We start from the raw sequence: 18,075 nt of genomic DNA on the forward strand, positions 1-18,075 counted from the left end.
CAGGATATAAGTAATACAGCTAGTAACGTTAATAAAGTCACGAGTAAGAATTTACTAGTCGAGAAGTTGTATTTTTGGGTTAAAATTTTGCTTGTGTTTCTGAGTTTGATCCTATGAGAAAGTTCATATTTATGGTCAGGGTCAGAGCAGGTATTAATTGGCCAGTTGAAATCTCCCACCTTGTAAGATCAACAGTGGCCTAAACAGAACTATAATTTCTTTTTAGAATAATGTTTCTGAGGGCTACCTAGTTAGAGCCTTGTATTAGGGAAACCCACCAAGGTAACACAGAAGTACTAGACATAGGTAATTTATCATAAACTTAACAATTGGAGTAGTTCATAATCAAAGGTTGGAGAAATTATCAAAGTAATTGGTATACAGTCCTGGTCCGGTGTCTTGGGTCAGCAGTCTAGCTCAGATGTCGTCTTCTTCTCATCCTGGTATGGAAGCTTTTTCTCCATTTGGGCATTGTTTTAAGGTGAGCAGCGCTCTATAGGCCAGTGCACTGCAGGGGCTGTTTCAGATAGGAAATGAATCCGAGACTCCGTTTCCTTCAGCTTTGGTGTGTATGGTCTAGTTAAGAGTATCTGAAAAAGGGTCTTTCCATTCAGGTTGGAGACAGTTCTTTAAGTCATGCCTGTTGCAGTATGTATAATCCCCTGGCTGCAGGTCATGGGGCATTGGAATTTTACCCAAGGATAGATTACTGAGCTTCAGAATCAAACCTAGAGTATTCTTTTCATAATTCAATTAAACTGTACAGCAGTGTGACATAACAGCAAGGAATGATCTGGGAAGTGTCTTAGTAAATATGGACCTCAATTAACAAAACTAGAATTTAATACCGACTAAAATAAAATTTTTTTCTCTCTAAAGTTACCCTCAGTTTTCTCAAATATAGCCAAATCAAGATTAATTTCTTTACAAATTAAATCTGATTATTTGATCATATAGGCTTTTTAAATTGACTGTGTTGGAAGTTTTAATACGGAGTCTCAGGGTAGAATGTTAATAAGGTTTTCTAAGGCCAAGAAAGCCACGTCAAGGCTTTTCATGGATTTTTGCCTTACAGAATTAGGTAAATTCTTTTCTCTTTAAAATCCTTAAAATACCTTTATACTCCTATATCTCTTAGGAGATGATCTCCCTAATTTGTCTGATAGAGCCACTGGGGACCTAAGTATTTTTAGTCTTTTGAGGGATCAGATAGAGAGAAAAGATAACTGTTCCAAGTCTGTATACATAGTTATAATTTATCAAATTGCTGTGAACCATAACTAGCTTAAGGAGAAAAGATTCTTTATGTCTGGGAAACAGGTAAAAAGGCAGTAGTATTTCAAACAGTATCAAAAATTGTAACCATATTCAGCTGGTTAATCAGTCCCATGTAACTAATTCTTTCAATGAGAGTTTTCATTAGAACTTTAAAATTTCTTACCCAGTTTAGTTCAGTGCTGTAGTTTGAAATTTATTAGAAATCAGTAAATCTCCTTGAAGAGAAAGCATTTTGCAAAACCATCAGAAGAAAACAATTAACTGTCTATAAATGACAAAAGATTTAAAAGCATGGTTAAACACCATTACACTATAATCAATAAAGAAACCTGTTCACTATACCCATAATTATCACTGGTAACATTTCAGATAAACCAGAATTTTAGGGAGTCCATATAATTTCTACAATACCTATATTAATAATATTTCTCATTCAATATAACCTTAGAAGTTTTATGATTCATTTGACAATTCCATGTTATTTAAAATGCCAAATGAAACTTTATAGTTAAAAATCTCTCTTTGGGATGTTTCAGGGGCCTTCTGTAGCATCCCAAACTTAACTGGAGATTAAAAGAATTTTAATTAATTAAATTAATTTTTATTTAATTAATTAGAATTTTATATTTGGGGAGCTTTTTGAAAGATTTCAGAACACTTGATCAGATAAACATATAGATCACTGTAATGTAGTACTAATTCATTAACAAGAAAATATGTCAAATGTAAAGGCAGAACAGATCAGCTAAGTGGTATAAGAAGTTTTACAATCTGTTACTGAAGGTGGATTAATATTTTAAGAAAATTTTTTCCTCTTAACAGAGAGAAAACCAAATCTAATCTTGTTCCAGCTAACTTCTAAGATTCATTTACGTTGCCCAATTTGATTCTAAACTTAGCCAATTCTGCCCACGTACAAAACTTTCCTCAGGGTTCCTTTTCCACAAGCCTTCCACAGCTTTCTATACTTATATTAGTGTGTCCCTTATTTTGTCTTCCATTCAGAGGTAACCAGCTTCAGGAGAAAGTCACTATTTTTCATTAACAAAGTATTATTCCATTCTTACATCTTCCTTTACGCATTTATATTACTTTCCTAGGATACTGAGATCATTCCCTTACTAATAGAGACTATTTCTGTGTGATACCAACCATTTATTAATATTTCTAAACACCTTTAGTTTCACTGTAAGAGGAAGTTAAATGTTAAGTAATTCATATTTCAATCATTTTATCTGAAAATGGCATAGCTATTTAATAAAATCTTGTCATTTAACTTAATTTAGCACAACTCTAGAATTTAAAGTTATCAAACATTTAGAGATTATTTTAAGCATACATTTTAAAAATATATTTTAAATATTTACCCAAAGCTCTCATCTCATTTGCATTTAATTTACTTAAAATTTTACCACAGCACATTACTGTTATTTTTTTTTTGACAAATCTGCAACAGATATAACAGGATCTTATTTGACTTTCATTAAACCTAGGTACAGTAAAGGTATTATAGTTAAGATGGATGATTTTAAAGATGTCTATATTAGAACATACTTAAACTAAACAATATCAAATATTACCTTAATATTGAATATTTTCCAATTCACATGACACTGAAAGTCAATTTGTTAAGTTTTTATTTTAAAAATAATTAATTTTTAAGCTCTTATATTTTTACATCAATTAAGCAGAGCTCTTTGACTTCGAAATTTTTTTTTTTTTAGCAGTAGAAATATCTCACTTCTATAATCTGTATGCAGGCTTATAAACAGACAAAAGCTAGAGATCTCATAGCTTCACTTTAAAACTTACTTATATTTATAATAATAGTTGGAGTAAGCTGAATTTGCTTGCTCAAATCACTAAGGCTTACTATTTATGAAACAGATAATTAAGATTTCCTCACAAAGTCTGAAGGACCCGTCAGAGTTCTGAGTTCTAAAATGCCAAAAATTTCATGGCCTCAAGTTTTATGTCGTTGAGCTAATTAGGCTCAGTCCTAGGTCACTGTTTGTTGTATTTATATTTCTGATCTGCAAGACAAAGACACTCTCTTCCAGGTCCCCAGATAACTGCTCTGTCACCCAGACCCAATTTTATCTCCTTAATTGGCATTTTTGTATCAGTGAGAAGAGCTGTAAACAAAGAATTCCATGTTTTAAAACTAAGGTTTTCTTTATTTTGTCTTCCAAAGCTTGCATAAGACATTTATTAAGGTCTCTTTTCCTTGAGTTATAAGTTAAACCCAGGGTAAACCTGTATATTTTTTTTAGCTACTCAAATTACTTTTTAGATTTACGTTATATTGGACGTCTCAAGTAACTATATTGGTTTCCTTTAATTTGTTCAATTAATATTTTCAGAGGGACAGACATGTGCCCAGCCTTATAATACCAAGAAGGGGAAGCGTTTTTCCACTGAAACATATCTATCCCACAACATAAGCAAAAGGTTTATATAAAGACCATCTAAATATACCAATTTCACAAATTTTATCTCAATTTTATTAAATCTTATACCTTTAATTTTTATATTTATTAAGTTTAATCAATAATTCTTATTTCTAGAAGGAGTGACAGAAACCTTTTTTTTGTGGGTGTACATTGTATATAATTTTATAGAAGTCTCTAGGATGCCCAAGTTTCAGCCAAAGAGCTTAGGCCCTTCTCGATTTTTAATTTCATTAATTGGTCTGTTGTCCCAATCCTTGATCAAGTATTTCAGTCTACATATAAATATATTTTAAACTGTGGTAAATAAAACGGACTTGTTTGAACTTTAATGTTGGGGGGGAGTAGGTGAACTCTTTGGCCCTTTTTTTTTTAACTTTACGTAGTGTAGTATCAAAACCCTGTATGTAAATCCAAAAATGTCCATTTTATTGATCTCATTCAAAATAACCATATAAAAATATTTATCCTTTTGGGATAAGCCACTTATCTGTTTTTTTTGACATTTTTACTATCCTTTTTCCAGTTATTCAACCTAATTAACATTAATTATACTAAGTTTTTATTAGCATCTCTAGAAACATTTATCAGAAAGGAAAAACAAAAATGTAGCTTTTCAAACCAGTTATATTTTTATATCTGAGTTCATAGGTTAACCATTAGATATATTTTTCTGCATTTAAACTTTATTTTAATAGGTACCAATAAAACAGCCGTTTATAATGAGATCTCTTTAAACTTTCACCAATTAAAAAGTTTTTCCAAATTAAAAAATCCATCATATGGCCATCAATTTATATATATATAAATATATATATATATATATAGTGATTTTAAACCAATAAGATGAAGAGGCCCTTCCACATGAGAGTCGGGGTGTTGCCTAAATAAAATTCAAAGGTTTACTCTCCAAAAGCTTAAAGCCTTCGTGGTCCAGGCTGATGCAACAAAGTTTAAGATGGCAAAATATCTGAAAATTGGTACAATCAAACAATTGCTTAGAATCCCAATTTATTTGCGTGGCCACCGTATGTACACAATACTTGAAAATTTGTATGGCAGAGTCCAAGGTTTCCTTTAAAAACTAAACTAAACATATATATACTTACATGCACACACTTAAAACATCCAGAGAAAGATAAAACTTTTACATTTCAAGGACACAGGAAGAGAAATCCAAGTTCCCACTAAAGGGGATTTTGTTTTTATAAGTTCAGAATGCCAAAAAATGTTTTTATCAGGCCTGGTTATTTCCAGAGTGAGTTTTTTTTTTTCTTATTCCCGATTAATGTTGTAAGTTTTGTATGTACATAATTCTGGCTGGGGTTTTACTTGGAGACTGGCAATCTGTCATTTCTTTTTCTTTTCTTTTCTGTTCTGTATTTTTTTTTTTTTTGAAAGTTCTATTCCCCATTGTAAGGTCGGGTTCTCAGAATAAATTTGCTAGTAAGATTTCCCACAGGGACAACTCTGTGGCATGAAGTCTTTGTGTCTACCACTCCTGGAAGATTCCCTGTCACCCGAGAATGCTGTTACCAGCCAGGAGGATGGTCCAAAATTTGGAGTTGAAAGTTTCCTCATAAGAGTTTTACTTTTATCCTGAAAAATTCAATGGAGGTAACCAAATTGAGGAAAACATTAGACCAGCCTCTTACCTAACCACTCAGTCCTGAACCCAGTGTCTTTCAACTTGGACCCACTCGGGATGTCTCCACTGGGTGGGTAATTCACCTCAGTTTCTTTCAACTGGAGGGCCACGTACCTGGATACACCGCCAGATAAAACTTAGGATCATCAACCAATATGTGAGATCTGAGAACCAGGAGAGACTCAGCCAAATTCATCTGGACCCCCCGAGGAGGCGGATGAGCACAAAGGGCCACTGCTGGTACCAAGGCTCTGGTTACTTGGAGAGTTCAGGTGGAGAGAATTCTGCTGTGGTGCTTCATGGTGTCCAAAACTGTTGACTGAAATAAACGTGCAGCCTAAAAGTTAAGAGTTATGTTTTATTTGGCGGGAGGACTCGAGCCAGGATGACCGTCTCTCAGAACTCTCTGAGGGACTGCTCCCAAGAGGTTGAGGAAGAGCTAGGATATATAGGAGCACTACAACAAAGACCAGGTTGTTGGAACAATAAAAGATTACTTGTTATCTAAAGAAAGCCAGGTATCTCAAGTTCAAGAATTTAGTGATTTTGTATGAATGGGAGGAAGCAAATATTAGGACTCACTGAATTCATTTTTTAGACAAGCACCTAGCTATCTCGGGCCAGTAGCCCGTCCTTTCTTATTCTGAGTCTGCTCAGAGGGCACCATTGTGAGTTGCTGCAGTGGCTGGGCTGCAGGCCTGTCCTCGCCGGGGAGTGGCGGAAGCCTTTAATGACTTGGTATCAGTATTCTTTGTTTACTGACATGGTTGCAGTATTCTCATTCACATTGTAGTATTTTCGTTCACAGACCGAATATGGATAATCTGCAAACTTGGAAAGCAACCGAGATGGAATTACTGCAGATACCTTCTGCTTTAATAAGCCGTGTGCAAACATAAACATGGAGGAAGCATACACTTGGATTTGGAGGTGTAGGAAAGGGATCCTGCCCATTGCAGGAGAACGCAATGCAGAATTCCTTAAGTCCAACTTTCTTAACTGTAGTGGTTTCTGAGAACAGTTTATGGTAATTAAACAACATTGACAAACGGTGGCACACATTGCTTTTAAGAGATGGCCGGCTGCAAACTTTTATATTGGACAGGTGGAATTCATAGGCAAGTGGTCAGGTGGATGGGAGAGAGATGGAGCCAAGGCCTGGGCCCAGATTCCGGTTTAAATTGCCATTTCTTCACCATAGGGCCTTGGAATAGAATGCATACTCTCAACCTGTTGGTGAATCTGTGAAATGGGCATGATAATATTCATTTCTTCCTGGGATTGTTGTAAGATCTAAAGAGTATTATAGCACACATGAAGCATTTAACACCCTGGCACTTAGCAGTGTTCACTGTGTGGGGCCGCCCCGCTTAGCGTGCGTCAGAGCCGTAAAGGCAGCATTTGTCTGTTGAGGATGCACTTGTAGCCCCTTGGCTAGGTTGTGAATTTGTTGATTTCCTTTAATACTTGTAACTCTGTGTGACATGGGCAGTTATTTTCATGGACAGATGAGGAATCTCAGGGTAAAGAAGACTGTGTAATTTGCCCAAGGTCAGACCATAATTTTGGGTGCAGGGGCCTCAGTTCAGCATGGGCCCCTGGGCCTTCTGCTCTCTCCATTCAGCACCAGAGCCAGATATGGAGTTGGCTGTTTCCCTGCCCAGAATATCCGGCAGGACCCAAGACACACCTGGCCCTGTGCTGCTTGAGCAAAAACTCCGGAGGAGAGGCAGTTACAAAAGGGATAAACATAAAAACAGACGACAGCAAACTGTGATCAGCTCTGAGAAGGAAAGGAACACGTCTCGCCGTGCAGAGCTGGGAGCTTTCCCGTCTGGGCTGCTCTGGGGGTGTTCATCTCACCTAAACAAGTTCTGCTGTTGCAGCAAGGCAGGAAGGCAGGGCGCGTGTGGGCAGGTAGACAGGGCCTCATTGATCGTACTCATTCCCCATTAAGCGGCAGCTTTCACGGGCACTTACCTAGTAAACATTGGCCATAATCTTCACGCAAATTGCTTGGTAGTTTTATTGACCCCAGCTTTGAGATGAGGTCATTGAAGCTGGGGAGTTTGCTGCATGCCCGTGATTACCTTGCAAATACCCCCACTGGTCTTTCAACCTAGACTGGTGTGGCTGTCATGCCCCATCCCTGTGAATGGCATCGTGTAGCTTCTCCCAAGTGGCCCAAATGACTGACATTGATATGCTTAATTCGTAGGAAATGGTATGTGGCAATAAGAGAAAAAGGTAGTAAGAAATTGTTTGGAAAACAAGAAAAAAACCTATTCTTCCCCAGCTGGGGGAGCGTAACCTGTATCACCCACCCTAATCACTGCCTGTCACCTCCTCCCTGAGGATTCTGTGTTCAGAAGCCACTCTGAGCCTTGGGAGAACATTTTTCCTCATGACACTTTTGACTAGGACCCGCGACATCTCTGTCCCTGGTTAACACTCTCTTCAAATCCGTTTAAATTTTTTGCAGGTTCCTCCACTCTGATGTAAGAATACCCTGTATAACTTCTTGATGCAGCTCCTTAATGAAGATCTTGTGATGGAAACCTAGCCAAAACTGGGATGTATGCACATAGTGACTGCAACTTCAGCACATTGTGAGTTCATAATCAGAGGGGTGGGTGACTCAGGAAAGGCTTTTTTAAGGTAACAAGGGGAAAGTGAAAGGACGCTTGCTGTGTGAGAAAGAAACATCTCGGTCACAGCCAGCAAGACACCTGTGTTCATGATGGGGTGTGGCGAGTGCAGAGTTCTCACAAAGAAAGAAGTGATGTGATGGGAGGGAGGACAGTTGGGTACTTTATTGGGGAGGAAAAAAGTGGGCTGAACATTTCCTGGTTGAACAAGAGGATTGTGACATGACGTGCTTGTATTTTGGAGAGAAGGGTTTTGTGGGGACAGGCCTAGGAGTACGCTGTATGGCTGGGGAGTCAGCACAACAGAGAAACACAGAGAACCGGGCAGACCCCAAGGCCCAAGCTGGGGGAGAGGCTGCCCGCAAATTGGAACCCTGGAAGCTGGTTCTGTCCCTCAGCTGGGGCCTCAGACCTCACTTCACAGCCCAGTCCTGTTGATACAAGAATAAAAAACGTTGGGCATGAGAAGGGCTGTGTCCCAGGCTTTCGTTGAGCCCCTGGGATGTGCCCCACCAGATTTTGTTCTTTGACTTCATGCAGTAAAGAATTCAAGAGCAAGCCAGTGTTGAGTAAAGGTATATATATTCAGACAGATACATTGAAATGCAAGAGAAACGTCACGAGGTGTGGGGGTTTCATGCACAGATTAGAAGTAGGTACACACCCCACAGGCAGAAGGTCTGTCTTCTCCAAAGAGGGACAGAGAGTGGTGACCGCGAGGTGGCGCTGTGTTGCTTGTTTTCTTGGGCTTGGTGGTTTCATATGCTAATAAGTAGAAGGACCAGCCTTAGGGCAAGGGGCTAGGATTCCCAGGGAGTTGGCCATTTTCCACCCTTTGACCTTTTGTGGCTATCATTGGGACTGCCATGGTGCCTGGGGCATGTTATTCACCAGGTTACTATTACAATGGATGTTTACTGAATCTCAAGATCTGCTAGAAGTTAAATCTCTTCATCCTGAGCCTCAAGGCCTATTGGGGGTTGAATCCTTCACCATTTTGATGTCAATTGCTGCGGCCTTCCTTGAATGGCTGTGCTCTTCCCCCTTCCATCCTGTATCACTGTGATGACACAAAGACAGCAAAGGCCGGGCCCTAACCGTGCTCCTGCATTTAACGGCAGGAGGTGTGGTGTGGGCTTATGATGACTCTGAGTGGTGAGACGGATGTTTCAGATTTTCCCACGTGAGACATGACGACTTACCAGCAGCCTCCCCAGATTTATCTCACGGGCATTATCGCTTGTGTTGTTATGGAAACAAAAGGCCAGCCAAGAAATAAGAATCACACAGAGGGTTGGAGTACTGAGATTTTTTACGCTGGCGGGCTCAGAGGGGTTTCTTTTCCAAAGCTCTGAGCACCTCCAAGACGTGCACATGAGGTTTTATAGGGTTAATTACAAGTATGGGGCTAATACCCAATAAGGCTCAAACAACAAAAAGCAAGGAATCAGTACACTGAAGCTTATCAATTTGGAACAGATCACGTTACTGACAACTGTTGACCTTGGATTTTCGGGTTAGCTTATTAGCCCAGTAAACTGACACTAAACTTCAGATTTACCAGGTAGCCCAGCAAAACTTAGATCAGGAAACCGACACTTTGATTTGTGACTTAGCTTGTTAGGCCAGCTGTGGTTTTCCTTCAGTGTCACTTATCTTTTGAATTTTTCTTTTTTTCTTTTTTTTAATATTTAATCCAAATTTAATATCAGGGTTCTTTGAGAAAGAAATTTCTCTTTTCCTTTTCTTTGGTGATCTTTTAGGGGGGCAGTTAATTAGATGTATTTACCTGTTAGTGGAAGCCCTGGGGCTTCAACCCAGGACCCCGTGCACGCTAAGCACACGCTCTACCACCCGCCCCATCATCTTTTCTTTTTGGTTTCGCTGCCAAGAATCCTACAGCTGAATTTCTAGTCAGCCTTAACACTTGCCCTGACTTCATGGAATCCATTTTTATGAGTTTACTTCCCCCTGGTTTCATTTAAGTATTGAATCTTCATTTTCTCTTCACTCTCAGTTTTGCCTTTTTGTTGTTATGGTTGTTAAGCTGTGTTTAACAGAATTGTTTAAATTCTCTTTTAGCAAGAGGCTGAATGTAAATAAATATGTAAGCAAACAGCACAATTAAATGCTTTTATACATTCTGAGCTGTTTAGTAGTAACTTAAAAACCGAATTGAATATTAAAGTGATAGCATTTTAAAAATATTTTTTAATTTTTCATAAAAATATAGCTGATTTAAAATATGATATTAGTTTCAGGTGTACAATAGATGCTCCATTTATAGTTACTGTAAAACATTGTCTGTATTCCCTGTGTTGTAAGATACATCCCTCTAGCGTGTTTACATTACATGTTGCAGTTTGTATAAGAAAGTTGGGTAACGCAGAGTCTGGAACGTGGCTGTGTATGACTCAGGTTCACGCTCACCCTGCCTGTCAGAGCTCAGGCCTTCACTCCTTTCTGCAGGGGAGCGAGTGGAGGCAGCTCTCATCAGCGCTGTCACCACCCTCTGAGTGGCAGTGACAGCAGTGACTGTGTGTGGACGTGCAAATTGTTTTTCCAAGAGCTTTATATGCGTTTCTGCATTTAATAATTAAAGCCCTCCTGTGAGGAAGTGTTTTAACTTTTTAATGCATAATACATTTTATTTTGATATTGATAGATTTCAAACCTCCGGAAAATTTACAGGAGTAGTACAATAAATGCTTAGATACAGTTCACCTTAAAGGGCACTATTTGGCTTTCTGTGTCTGGCTTATTTTAGCATAAAGTTTCTAGGTTCATCCATAATTGTAGCCTGAATCAGTACTTTATTCTTTTTGCTTGATAATATCCTTTTCCTTTTTTTTTCGTTTTTGGTCTATTTAAAAATATTTTCATTGAAGTCTTGTTAGTTTATAATTTTGTGTTAGTTTCTTGTGTACAGCACAACACTTCAGCTAAATAGGAACCTACCTGCATTCATTTTCATCCTCTTTTTAAACATAAGTTACTATAAGATATTAAATATATTCTCCTGTGCTATACAGTATAAACTTGCTGTTTATTCTTTACTTACTCAGTATCTGCAAATCTTGAACTCCCAGTTTATTCCTTCCCACACCCTCTCCCCACTGGTAACCATAGTTTGGTTTCTATGTCTCTGTGTCTGTTTCTGTTCTGTAGATAAGTTTATTTTTTTGTTTCTTTCTTTTTTTTTTTTTTTAGATTCCACATGTGAGCAATCTCATATGGTATTTTCCTTTCTCTTTCTGGCTTACTTCACTTAGAATGACATTCTCCAGGTCCATTGATGTTGCTGCCAATGCCATTATTTTATTATTATTTTATGGCTGAATAGTAGTCTATTGGACAAATATGCTACAACCTCTTTATCCAGTCATCTCTCAGTGGACATTTCGGTTGCTTCCATGTCTTGATATTGTAAATAGTGCTGCTGTGTACATTGGGGTGTAGGTGTCTTTTTCAATTAGGGTTCCTTCTGGATATATGCCCAGGAGTGGAATTGATGGTTCATATGGGAGGTCAATTTTTTGTCTTTAGAGGAACATCTATACACTTTTCCACAATGGCTCCACCAAACTGTATCCCCACCACAGTGTAGGTGTGTTCCCAATTCTCCGCAGACTTTCCAGTATTTATTGTCAGTGAACTTCTGAATGATGGCTATTCTGACTGGTGAGAGGTGATACTTGATTGCAGTTTTGATTTGCATTTCTCTGATAATGATATTGAATATTTTTTCATGTGGCTACTGGCCATTTGTACGTCTTCATTGGAGAAATGTTTCTTTAGGACTTCTGCCAACTTTTGAATTGAATTGTTTGTTTTTGTTTCTTATTAAGTGTAAAAGCTGTTTACATATTCTGGGAATTAAGCCCCTAGCAGTTTCATTTATTGTAAATATTTTCCCCCATTCCATAGGTTGGTTGTCTTTTTGTTTTGCTTACTGTTTCCATAGCTGTGCAAAAGCTTGTAAGTTTAATTAGATCGCTCTTGTATATTTTTGGTTGTTTTTCTATTGCTTGAGTAGACTGCTCTAGGAAAACATTGCTGAGATGTATGTCACATGTTTTGCCTATGGTTGCTTCTAAGAGGTTTATAGTGTCTTGTCTACATGTTTAAGTCTTTAACACATTTTGTATTCATTTTTGTATATTCTGTGAGGGAGTAGTCTAACTTCAATGATTTACATGCAGCTGTTAAGTTTTCCCTACAACATTTGCTGAAGAGGCTGTCTTTACTCCATTGTATTTTCTCACCTCCTTTGTCAAAGTTTCAATGACCAAAAGTTTGTGGGCCTATTCTTGGTAATTTTGTTTATCCGTTCATTGATGGATGGATATTGTTAGTAACTTTTGGCTACTCTGAATGATACTGCTATGAATATTGATGTGAAATTTTTTATGAGAATATGTTTTCATTCTGTTGGCTGTACATTTGCCCCGCCATATCTGTAGTTTCCACTACATGAATCCAGATGGTTGATTGTAAAGGGACTCGAACATCCTTGGATTATGGTATCCAGGGTGTGGGGTTCCTGAAACCAACCCCCCAAGGATATTGAGAGATGACTCTATATGTAGGAGTGGAATTGCTGAGACATATAACTCTAAGCTTTTGAGGAAATACCAGACTTCTCCAAAGAAGCTGCAACATTGTTCCTTTCCCCTGGCCACATATGAGGTTTCTCTGCCTCCTGAACGACATTTGTTATTGTCCATGTTTTGGTTATAACCATCCTAGTGGGTGTAAAATGAGATCTCATTTTGTTTTTGACTTCCCTAGTGATGCTGAGCATCTTTTCATATGATTATTGGCCATTTGTATATCTATTTAAATTCGTGGTAAATTTAAAAATTGGGTGTATTTTTTTGTATTGTTCAGTTGTAAGCATTCGTTATATATCCTGGATACTACTCTCTTATTAGATACATGCTTTGCAAAATTTTTCTTCTATTCTGCACATTGTCTTTAACTATATTTTTTTAAACATTAAAACAATTTCTTTACAAGGGAGGTAGTTAGATGTAAAGATTTATTTTATTTTTTTGCAAAGCACGCACTCTCTGACTTGAGATACCCTTTTCCCCTGTCATTTCACTTTCTTGATGATGTCCTTTGTAAGAAAAAGGTTTTAGTTTTGATGAAGTCCAGTTTATCTGCTTTTTCCTTCTATCACTTGTGCTCTTGGTTTTGTATCTAGGAAACCAAAGCCTATTCTAGGCCCACAAAGATTTATACTGTGTCTTCTTTTAGAAAGTTTATAAGTTTAAATCTTACATTTCTGTCTGTGATCTATTTCCAATTAATTTTATTTGTTATATAAAATATGGGTGTTCAGATTCCAGATTGATTGTTTTGCCTGCAGATACCCAGCTGTCCCTGAACCATTAGTTGAATAGACTATTCTTTCAATGGAGTGTTTTTGGCCCCCTAGTGGAAAAGTGTCTGTAAATGTAAGTTTTTCCCCGTGGGTTTTTATTGTGTCTTTTAGATTTATTTATCCAAACTTATGCCAGTATCATACTGACTTAGTACTATAGCATTTTAGTACACTTTAAAGTGAGTCCTCCAACTATACTCTTCTTTTTCAAGGTTGTTTTTGCTGTCCTGGGCCCCTTGCACGTCCATGTGAATTTTGGGATCAGTTTTTCAATTTTGCATAGAAGTCAGCTGGAATTTTGATAGGGATTCCACTGAATATATAGTTCACTTTGAGGATTCTTAACATTTTTAATAATATTGTCAATCATTCCATGAAAATGGGATGTCTTCCATATATGTAGATCTTTTAAAATTTATTCTGGTGTTACTTCAAAAAGTTCAATGTACAAATCTTGTAAATTTTTGTTAAATGTATCTCTCACTTTATTTTTAATGCTGTTGTAAATGGAAAGGCTGAATTTCTTATGGGTGGGACTATGTATCAATCTTCTTATTTGTAGAATTCCTTCACAACAAATACCCTTGGTATATATTTGCTACATAAATCTATCCACAACTATTCCCCGCCCCGTGTTATAAGAAACCAAGACCCAAGGTAAGCTACTTGAAAACACCTATGTGGAAGTGAGAAATGAGACCCTTGGGTGGGTCTTTGTGCAGATGATACTGAGAGCTTATTCTGAATGGCTTCTTCTTAATTACTTTTAAACAACCCTTTCAGTGTATTTAGTCAGATACATTAAGATTATGCCCTTTTGATGTGCGGAGTAGCTAAGACTATAATTTTCAAATAAATTCTAGTGAGAGTGTTGTACTTGAAACCTAATTTGCATCAATCTTTGAAGATTTATGTTTCAGGAGCTTTGACTAAAGAACAACTGTCTTTATTCTATAATGAGAACTAAATGCTCAAGCAACATGTAAGAGTTTGAGCAAACTGCCCCCGCCCCGTAGTGCTGGGTGGCTGCAGCTGTAACTGGAGTCAGCACTTACCTCTCCCAGTATGCTTGTGCTGATCTGCTCAAAGTGGTTCGTCCAACAGTTTGTCAGTAGTCTGTTGGACAAAGTCATAAAACATTGATTGAAGGTTGCTAGAATGCAATATATTCTTATTAATATTAAGTAAGCACATATTGAATGCTTACTGTATGACGGAATTGTCCCTCAGCCTCACATGAATATTATTTCTCTTGAAACCTCACATATTTCCTTGTTATTCTCACTTTACAGATAAGGAGACTGAGAATTAGGTCTTCTCTCTTTGGGGGGAGCTCATTATTAATGATGGGCAGTTGTAAGGAAAAAGATATTGATTCATCATGAGAAAACATTTTTGTGAGAGTCAGCAATGAAGAAGATGAGCTCTGAAGAAGGTGATCATTGTTCGAGTGAGACAAGCCCTGGGTTGTGCGGAGTCAGCATCTCTGTCCTAGACACGGCACGTGTAGAGCTGCGTGGTGGGTGACGCGGTGCGGCCGTGCAGGGAAAGCGGATGCTGGGGCCTTAGGCTGTGCTCAGGCCTGGTTGGGCTTTCTCCTAAGGGGAGTGAACCATCATTGACAGATTTTAAGTAGGAGAGTGGGGTGCTCTCATAGTTCATATTTGTCTTCTAGAATGTTTGGAAACATTTAGAAGGCTTGGCAGGAGATGATGTGATGAGTCAGAGTAGGGTGGCTGCGAGGTGTAGCAGTGTCCAATTTTCAAGTGGTTTTCAGGCCCAGGCTTGTGGCTTAGTAGCCGTGTCAGTTTGAATGACGCACGCAAGGAAGTGAAACAATTTATCTAATCAATTGAAGCAGTGATGTACCCAATTCCCAGGACTATTGTGGAGATCCAGTGAGATACACTGTGCAGTGTGCAGCGTGGTCTCCAGCAGAGAGTCAGTGCTGAGTGAGTGCCAGTGAGTATCTGGTAGGTCAGTTGAGGGTAGTGGGACTCGGTGTCTGAGGATATCTGGTCCCTGAAGGAGGGGTCCATTCACATCTGTGAGTGATAGGCCTGAGTTGGGAGACGCAGGGAGACCTTACCCCCCGACCAGGGGCCCTGGTAAGGACGGCTATGGGAGGAACACCGTGAAGTCAGCTCTTTGCATGTGGAGTTGGAGCTGCCTTTGAGACAACTAACTGCAGTGTCACGAGCTTAAAGAGGAGATCTGGGCCCAGGTTGTGCATTTTCCTAAAATCTCAACTCCTAAGGACGCTGAAGTATTGATCACTGAACGTGAAGTCATACTTTAAAGGACAAACGAATAGTAGTATTATCTCTGTCATCAAAGCTCACGTCTATTTATTCATCACTCACTTTGCTAATTGGGTACTTACAGAGCTCACTTCACCGTCCTCCCGTGGGCTCAGGCTCCACAGAAAAGGGCTGGTGAGACTCCCTCTTTTCTAGAATAAGACACATTTAGCTTGTAGCCTTCTGTACCTCGCCAGACTTAGGATATTAGTTTGTTGGTTTAATTGTATTTTCTGTTGGCCATGTCCTGACAGGAGAGAAATTTTACCTCATGGTCATGTTTCAATTAGCTGTTACTGAGAATTGCTGATCTGATACATAGTGTATGTATTATATTAACTTTGTAGAGTAGTTATCATTTTTCTGTCTTTGCCCGTTAATTTGTTTGCCCCTTCAGTGTTCTATTCTTTTTGGGGCCTTATTTTTTTTTTAATTAAAAAATGTCTGTTAGCAGTTAAAAAAAAAAAGCAAAGAAAAAATGCACATGAGAACTAAATTTAGAAAATGTCTAGTGTGTTTTCTGTCTCGGCAATGGAGGGTTCTAGAAACTCCTGAAAACCTTCATTACACAAGTTCCTTAAAACGCTGATTGAGAAATAAAACCTTCCTTCCTCATCTTTCAAGCTGCACAACTCATTGTCAAGAAAGTGAGGGAAAATTCTCAGAAGCCAAGACAAACGAGAAAGCAGGGTTTCTGAGAGATACGTGAGCGTTAGAAGCCGTGGTGTGCTGGTTGGCTCCTGAACTGATTTTCAGTTGCCTTGACAGGAGGGAAGCAGGTGAGCCCCAGACCTCTCACACTAGGAGTTGGATGGGTGATCATATAATGGGCCAAGCCCATCCTGAGAATCTTGCTTTACTAAAGGGTGAAATAGGAAAAAAAAATTCCTCAAGACAAGAAAGTAAGAAAAGTCAATTTTGTTGGAAGAGGGGAAAAATAACAAATCCAAAGTAAGGATATAGTTTAAAGCTGTTCTGGCATGAGAGTGACCACAAACTCCTGGCAGAAAACCACAGCTACTCCTTGATTGATAAGTTGTGTTTTGAATGAATCAGTGAACAGCTATTCCGAAAAAGGCCTCCAGAGTCTTGTGGATCAAGATACTGGACAGCAAACACCTCTCTTCCAAGGTCTCATTGAAATAACCAGAAAGGTTTTAAAGGAAACTAACAATAATCTGAGTTGTATTTATTGACATTACTATATGCTAAGAATTCAGAGGTGACTATGGAGTTGTCTCCTCTTTTATGGACCTTATTTTCTCTTTGGGGAGAAAAATGACATAGTTGGGTATCTTGGTGGAGGGAGGTGTTAGTCTGTTGCAATTAGCCAGGAGAGGAGATTAAGAAAACAGTGAAGGGTGGGTGAACTTTTTAGCTGAGGACAGTCTTGTTCACTTGGCTTTTAATTGCAGGCTCAATGAGCTGTCACTGGAGGGAATAGATCTTACGGAAGACGGACTTAGCTCAGGCCTCTTTGGAATGGACAAATGAACCTGGAAAAAGACAGTCAAATCTGTGCAGACATTAAAGTTCACTTGAACGTGCTCCATCCCTGAGCCAAAGATAGGACAAATATGCAGCAATTCTTGAGGACAGAAGAGTGGTTTTTAAGGTTCTCCAAGAATGAATCCCATGGAACCGAGATGGCCAGTTGTCAAACTGAGACTTTGTTCTTTGGACGGTGTACCCAGCAAGGGTATTGGCCTTTTATATGTTTCCATTTGTCTTTAATAGATGTCTGTTGATGAGGGCATGGGCACAAATCTTTGACACCTTGTCGAGGCGATTTTGGATACCTGCCTAGAAGCACGGGCACAGTTGCGGCTGCTTCATACATCTTGCAGCCCATCCCTTTCCCCGGCTCCGTGATCACGGCAGAGTGATTCCTTGTTGACCTGTCCGATTCCTCTGTGACATCATAACCCATGAAAAGACCGGAGGATATTAACTTGGCTTTGTTAAATTCAAAGAAACAGATCAAATATGAAGTCAGATTTGTTCTTTCCTATTTCAGTAGTACCATGGAGACGGCAGTTTGGGCAGCTTTTTGTAGTGTCCTGGAGGCTTTCTCTCTCAGCTTCTGGGCGCCTCTGTTGAAAACACTTCATAGCTCTCTGGCCTGCTGGAAAAGCACTCTGCCTGTTTTACCCTGAAGATGTGTTCTGTTTATAAACTCATCTCTACTCCTTGGAAAACAACTCAAGAAAAACTCGGTTGGTTTTCCACCAGCCATGGGCAGGGGTGAGGTAAACCGTGTTATTATTTCATAAAATAATAGTAATAATAGTAATAGTAATATTAGTAGTAGCTGTAGTAATAGTAGTAATAATAATAATAATAATAATAATAATAATAATAA

General features: G+C 38.6%; 1 protein-coding gene across 1 annotated transcript in view; it reads left to right on the forward strand.

The window, feature by feature from the left end:
• LOC140688318 (uncharacterized) overlaps nucleotides 1-18,075 on the forward strand; it is a 136,633-nt gene that overhangs the window by 100,864 nt on the left and 17,694 nt on the right. The window contains exon 14 of the mRNA XM_072946943.1: nucleotides 7,859-7,985. The gene's annotated coding sequence lies outside the window, so the exon portion shown is untranslated. The remainder of the gene's footprint in view (nucleotides 1-7,858; nucleotides 7,986-18,075) is intronic.

This window comes from Vicugna pacos, chromosome 22 (assembly GCF_048564905.1).
Source record: "Vicugna pacos chromosome 22, VicPac4, whole genome shotgun sequence".
In the NCBI taxonomy this organism is placed as follows: Eukaryota; Metazoa; Chordata; class Mammalia; order Artiodactyla; family Camelidae; genus Vicugna; species Vicugna pacos.